The following is a 7,801-nucleotide window of genomic DNA, read 5'->3' as shown; positions in this document are numbered from 1 at the left end:
TGACTGCTGGTTGCCTGTGCACCAGAGGCTGATACAGGGGGAGAAGGTGGATCAGATCGTGATCAGATCTTCCAAGGGGGGGGAGGGGGGATGATGTATATGCCTCCTTAAGGTTGGCATAAAAGAGGTCCAGTGTTTTATTTCCTCTGGTACTGCAGGTGACATATTGGCTGAAAGTTGGAAGCGTGGATGAAGGAGAGGCATGGTTGAAGTCCCCGGTAACAAGGAGGAGGGCATGTGGATGCTGTGTTTGCAGCCTGCTTACACTGCTGTGCAGGACATCGCGGGCTGCGTCGGCATTAGCATTTGGGGGGACATACGCAGTTATGTGAATGAGAGTTCACCTATTCGGAGCAGCGTCCTCACCTGGATGTGCAAATTTCGGACTCAAGCATCTAGCATCACAAGGTGAAGGAAAGTTCAGTCAAGCTGCCATTAAATTCATACAACGTAATTTTTATGTGGATGATGGGTTGGCAAGCGTTGATACTGAAGAGGAAGCTATCCAGCTTGTTACAGAAGCAAGAGGCCTATGTAACTCTGGAAGGTTACACTTACACAAGTTCATCAGTAACAATAAGAAAGTGCTCTCTTCTGTCCCAAAAGAGGAATGTTCAGGAGGAGCTAATGATTTGGACCTAGCTTTTGGAGAACAAAAACTCGAAAGAGTTTTAGGAGTCCAGTGGTGTTTAACATCAGACACATTTCACTTCAGAGTCGTCATGCCAACCAATCCCTGCACTAGAAGAGGAGTTCTATCTACAGTAGCCTCAATTTTCGATCCTCTCGGATTTGTCACGTCTTTCATTCTAGTTGGAAGTAGAATTCTTCAAAGGATGTGCCAAGACAAGTTAGACTGGGATGAACCGCTTCCAGATGACCTTAAGCCGCACTGGGAAGCCTGGCTACAAGACCTCGTCAACCTATTTTCAATAAAGATACCACGTTGCTATGTACCTGCAACATTCAAAGACATTCAACAGTATCAATTGCACAGTTCTTCTGATGCTAGTACTTCGGGGTATGGAGTATGCTCATACCTTAGAGCTGTAACCACATCCGGAGAAGTTCACTGTACTCTTGTGATGGGCAAGGCAAGAGTTGCTCCAACAAAAGTGACAACAATTCCAAGGCTTGAGCTCTCTGCTGCGGTAGTGGCTACAAGAACAGCTTGCTTCCTGAAGAGAGAGTTAGAGATTGAAGACCTCCAAGAATACTTTTGGACTGACTCCAAGGTCGTTCTTGGTTACATTAACAGTGACGCAAGACGATTCCATGTATTTGTAGCAAATCGCATTCAAAGAATCAGATCAAGTACTGAACCAAGTCAATGGCGATGTGAGTGTCAGTTTCAAAGGTTAGATGTTGTATAGTTCTTGTCACACGCTTATCTTAAAACACTGTGTACAGCTGTTGCTCATACCCTTTTGAAGGTGGAGGTAGAATGTCCAAATGGAGGCAAGCAGGCATGCAGGCCGAGGTAGAGAGGCGATGGCAGGCAGGCAAAGGTGGTAGGCCAAGCAAGGATAGGGGGGAGAGGGAATGGCAGGCAGGCAAACAGGTGGCACACAGGTACAAATCCAAATCGTTTGTAAATCAACTAAGGTTTCAACATAAAGGGTTCAAAGAAGTAAACTAAAGTTTGGTTCCTAAATTCCAAGAGCTACAAGCCTGGGGCAAACTTGAAGTAGCTTGAAGCGGGCTTTTTAGCGGTAAAAAACTATGTCACTACTGTCTTCCTTCCTTGTCTAACTGAGACTAACTACCAAGTGGGAGCAGCCTATTTATTTCCCTGATCAGGTGACTGATCAGGTGACCAAATGCTTTGTCAAATAACGGTCCATGGCCCAAGGCCAGCGAATCTTAAACAAAAGTAAGAATTTAATCTAAGGTAACTAAATTGGCTCCAACATATCCGGCCCCTTATAGCTACCACGTGTGGCTATAACAAAATATTCACAATGGGGGCAATTTTCAAAAAATAAACAATGTTAATTTCTTAATTCTAATTTTAAATTTTACGTCCACTTATACTACAAATGTGTGCAAGTATCAGTGTATGAATGTGATGCAAATGTAAGCACATGCGCAGTCTTTGTTCAATGTTGGTTGTTGGCTTTTACCAACAGGTAGATCTTGCTGATGGGCCGTAAGAGCTGGTTGGTTCTTGTTTGCAGTCTCACAGAACGAACAAGGCCCTTGTAATCTGCTATGGCTTCGATTACTCTTCCGATCACCCATGAGCCTCGCGGTGCTGTAGGATCAGCTATCACAACAATGTCTCCCACACCAAAGTTGGGCCTGATGCGGGACCATTTGGATCGTTCTTGCATGAGTGGAACATATTCCCGTATCCACCGTGTCCAGAAAAGATCTGCGATATACTGTGTTTGCCGCCATCGCCTTCGGGCGTACAAGTCTTCCTGTTTGAATGTTCCTGGTGGAAGCACGGGCTGGACCTTTAGCTGCAGTAGGTGATTAGGCGTCAGTGGTTCCAAGTCATTAGGGTCACTGGAAACGGTTGTCAAAGGACGGCTGTTCAGGATGGATTCAACCTCGCACATTACTGTTACTAAACCTTCATCATCCAAAGACTGCTGGTTTGTGATGGAGGATAATATCCTTTTCACCATTCTTATTATGCGCTCCCAGATGCCTCCATGGTGTGCACCAGCTGGAGGATTGAACGTCCACTTGACACCTTTCTGGATAAGACTACGCTCAATTTGATCCATGTTCCATCGTTTCAGTGCTTCCCGTAGCTCCTTTTCAGCAGAGATCAAGTTAGTTCCATTGTCCGACCTTAATTCTTTCACTTGGCCTCTTCTGGCTATGAAGCGCCTAAACGCATTCACGCAAGAGTCTGTATCCAATGAGTGTGCTACTTCCAAATGGACTGCTCTAGTAGTCAGGCAAGTAAATAGCACGCCATAACGTTTTGCCATGCCACGCCCTCTTCTCACCTCTATTGGTCCAAAGTAATCCACTCCAACATGTGAGAATGGAGGGAGGTCAGGGGTCAAACGATCAATTGGCAGATCGGCCATCTTTTGTTCACCTGCACGTGCAAAGTTCCGCCTGCAGGGGACACAATTGTTTATTCCAAGTGGAGAAGTAATTCAGCAACACACTAGTTGGATCATGGGTACTGGCTAACGTGGCATGTACTTGAACTTCTCTTCTCAATTCTGAGTCATCTGGAGGAATAGCAAGGTCGACAGGTACGTTGGGCCAGTGCTGGGTTAAGTCTTTCAGGAATTTGGGACCATTGATCCAGTTGTTGCCTTTCAGAAAGTCTGCAGTGTTTAATCCGCGGGATGCATAGTCTGCTGGGTTCAATTTTCCAGGAATGTGTTTCCACTGTAATACATCAGACCTGCTTCTGATTGTATTTACACGATTTGCAACAAATGTGTGAAATCGTCTATTGTCATTCTTTATGTATTTCAACACTGTCGTACTGTCTGTCCAAAACACGGCTGGTTCCAAGTCCATTTTTAATTCCTCTACGAGCATCCCTTCTACACGAACTGCCAGCACTGCAGCAGTCAGCTCCAGACATGGGATTGTCATAAATTTCAACGGTGCCACTCTTGATTTCCCTATCACAAACTTCACATGTACCTGCTCCTTACTGCTGACCAACCTCAGATACGTCACCATGCCATATCCTACTTCACTTGCATCGCAAAAGTGGTGAAATTGTGCATGTTCAACTTTTCCAAAGTTCTTTGGTTTGAAACTGCGGGTGATGTTGAAGGCTGTAAGAGTCCGAAGGCTATGCAGCCAACGTTTCCAGGATTGTGCATGAGTGTTCGGTATGTCTTCGTCCCAGGTAAGGTTCAGCTTGCAAAGTTCCTGCAACAGATGTTTTGCTGGGAAAGTCACTGGGGCAAGAAATCCTAGCGGGTCATAGATTGAACTAACCGTGGACAGGATGCCTCGCCTGGTGCATGGTTGCTCTTTGAGAGCCACGTGGAATTTGAAGACATCATCTTCTGCACTCCAGTGCACACCAAGGGTCCTTTCTAGTGGCAGGTCGTCCAGGTCTAGGTCCAAGTCCTTCACTCCCTTAGCCCTTTCACATTCAGGAATGTGGACCAAGACGTTTCGGCTGTTACTGGACCACTTGGTGAGATTGAAACCTCCTGCTGCACACAGAGCTTTCAACTCCTTGCACAGTTGAATGGCATTGGTCTCTGTATCCACAGACTTCAGCAAATCATCAACATAGAAGTTGTTGAGGACTGTGTTCACTGCTTCAGCTGAAAAGCTTCCTTTGTTATCCTCAGCTGTCCTCTTTAAGGCATAACTGGCACAACTGGCTGATGATGTTGCGCCAAAGATGTGCACTGTCATCCTGTATTGCATGAGAGGCTGAGACGTGTTGCCATCCTCCCACCACAAGAAGCGCAAAAAGTCAACATGCTCTGGTGGTATCTTTACCTGATGATACATCTTCTCCACATCTGCCAGTATGGCTACATTCCCGTGGCAGAAACGTAGCAGGACACCAATTAAGGAGTTTGCAAGATTTGGGCCCTTCAAGAGTTCATTGTTGAGAGATGTTCCTTGGTAAGATGCGGAGCAATCAAAAACCACTCGCAAGTTTCCTTTTTTGGGATGACGTACTCCATGGTGGGGTATGTACCAGCCTTTGCCATTCTGTGGCTCTTCCTGGTTTGGGACGAGTTCAGCATGTCCACATTTCACCATGGTGTTCATGAACAATGTGTATTCTTCCCAAAAAATGGTGTTCCTTCCAAACTTGCGCCTCAAAGGCTCAGCCCTCTGTGCTGCCATCATACGGTTGTTGGGCATTCTGGGATGTCCTTTAAATGGCAGCGGCAATTGGTAGTGTCCATCTTGTACTTTGACTGAGGTGTTCATTATGTTTAGAAATCTCAGATCCTCTTGAGACATTTCTTCCTTTTCATATGTACTCTCCGGAAAGTCATGGTTGAGTTGCTGCACCAGAAGGTCACGTACAATTTCCACAGAAATCCTATTGGTGTAAACATATGTCTTGCCTTGCTTACTCAGACTTGTGTGCTCATCATGGAGGAGACCACTGACAACCCAGCCCAGCAGGGTTTTGGTTGCAAAAGGTCCATTGCCGTTACTATTAATCACCCTCCATGGCTCCATGAGTTTGGGCACATTTGTTCCAATCAAGAGATCGATGTCAGCATCAATGGTAGGCAGAAATACATCCTTCAAGTGTGGCCATTTCTTCACATCCTTCTGTTTTGGTATGTGGCCTTTGCTGACTGGGATTTCTTTCTGTGTGTAAACATCAGGCAGTCCATAGAACAATTTCCCTTCCAGACTGCTTACTTCTAAGCCGCTGACGACGATGCTGTCGGTGGGTTTCTCTTGACCCATAGTTCGCAAAAGGATCCTGTGATTTCTTCCTCTTGCATTTAGACGTCGTCGGAGACTCTCAGTGCAAAATGTGGCGGAGCTGCCTGGATCAAGGAATGCATACGTCTGGACAACATGGTTGGACTTACTCAGCTTCACTTGAACGGGTACAATAGCTAAGGTGCAGTGATCGTCACTGGATCCAATGTTTCCATTTTCCAGTGAGACCAATCCACTATTTATTGCCATCTCAGATCCACTGGGGTTCCCCTTGTGGTCTGTGATTCCATCAGCTGTCCTTTGAATATGCAGTATGTCTGGATGCCTTTTAGAACACACAGAACAAGTAAGGCGCCGTTTACAATCTTTGCTCAAGTGGCCCTTTACCAAACAGCCAAAACAGACACCTTTTCTCTTCAAAATATCAACACGCTCTTCATGTGTCTTAGAGAGCAACTCTTTACATGAAGTCAATGAATGCGTTTCATTACAAATCGCACAACTGCTTGTAACAGGAGACTTGTTATTAGCAGATTGTTGCTTGGGGACATCATTTTTGGCCGAGGCGGAAGTATTTGCCACAGCAGTTACAAAACTACCTTTGGTTTTAAATGGAAGCTTTGAATCTGACGTAGGTTTAGGTTGCAGGAACTTCTTTGTAGAAACTGACACTCACAAATAAGTAAAAAACTTTCATGAAGTGCTTAAAACATGGAAACCCAACTTGAAATAGGATTTGTTTGACAATGGGATGTGGATTTATTTGAATTGTGTGTAGCCACACACTTGGACATACTGGATTTTGGAACACATCCTTGCATTTAAGTGGAATTTCCGGTGTTATCATCACTTCAATTGAAATTGTTGGAAGATGTCTCGGTCTGGGTCACCTGAAGTTGAAGTTGCTCGTTCTCACACAGAGGATGTTAATGTGCAAATCATGGCTGAACAGCTGTTGAGGCAGCACATTGCAACCCGAAAGGGAAAACTGAGTTTTTGCACAAGAAAACAAAATGAGTTAAAGCAATTTATGGATAATGCCAGCGTTGCTGATATAGACAAAGGCATTAAAGATCTAGGCGATATGTTCCCTCTGAACAAAATCCCGCTGGTCATGCGTCTCGAGGAGTTATGACCAAGGAACCCAAAGAATCAAATTGGTTCACTGGGCCGAATTTTCTATGGCAAAAGGAACTTCCAAAAGACCAAGACAAATTCAAAGATATTGACAGTAAAGACCCAGAACTAAAAATGTCACACGTTTTCAAAGTAGAAGCAAAAGAAGAGAATTCATTTATCAAAAGAATGCAAAACCTTTCAGATTGGAAAAGATTGGTAAGGGCCATAGCAAGACACAAACGCTTGGCAAAGTGTGTAAAGAGCAAGACAAAAATGTCACATGAAACGAGTACTTTGGAAGAGAGAAAGGATGCAGAAGAATTCATAATTCGAACTGTACAAAATGAAGCATTCAGCAAAGAAATCAAGTCACTGAAACGGAAGGGTGAAGTTCAGACAGCACAAACTAACCTTCACAAGTTAAGTCCCTTCATTGACAAGTAAGATGTCTTGAGAGTAGGAGGACGACTAACTGGTGCATCACTACATCCAAATGTCAAACATCCTGCTATCCTTCCAAAGGAACACCATGTGTCAAACTTACTCATTAAGCATTTCCATGAAAAGATTCATCATCAAGGCCGTGGAATAACTCTTAATGAAATACGGGCCAATGGAATATGGATTATTGGCTGCAGTAGTAGTGTGTCATCATTCATTCACAAATGTGTGAAATGCAGAAAATTCCGAAGATGTAATCAAGAACAAAGTATGGCAAACCTACCTCCAGAAAGGTTGGAAGCTACACCTCCATTTGTGTACACTGGTGTAGTGTCGTGATAATTAGACGCTACCCCTTTAAGAGGGCGTTAAACAGTGGGACCGAGAGTCGTAGTTGAACAGGACGAGCGAGGAGTCAATGTTGTACTACCTGTAACTGTGAATGAAAGTTATTAAAGCTTCAACTTCAAAGATCTAAACTGAGAGGACATCCAGTTTCTACAACTGGTATGGATTGTTTCGGACCATTTTGTTAGGGTTTGGAGAATATCTTCATCGTATGATTATGTTGGAATGTAACCTGTAATAATTTAACTAGTTTGTCCTGTCTAGACAAAATTAGTTTACCAAAGTGCTAAGATCTTTTCAACTTATTGACTAGCTGCAGAGGAAGCAATCAAAGTTGCTTTGTTTACAGAACGTCGTAAAAGGTCCCCTGCTATGCTTTGATCAGCAGGGACCGGCTGCTTCACCCCAACCTGTGTATTCTCAAACCCCCACTTGCAACCCCACTTTGTTTCTCTCAATAAATAAGCGCCTGACGAGGCCTGAGTCAGATTTCATTCGACTATCGCTGAGAGCACAGCGACGAGTGAAC

This window comes from Syngnathus typhle, linkage group LG4 (assembly GCF_033458585.1).
Source record: "Syngnathus typhle isolate RoL2023-S1 ecotype Sweden linkage group LG4, RoL_Styp_1.0, whole genome shotgun sequence".
Taxonomy (NCBI): Eukaryota; Metazoa; Chordata; class Actinopteri; order Syngnathiformes; family Syngnathidae; genus Syngnathus; species Syngnathus typhle.
Note: the sequence above shows the minus strand (reverse complement) of the source record.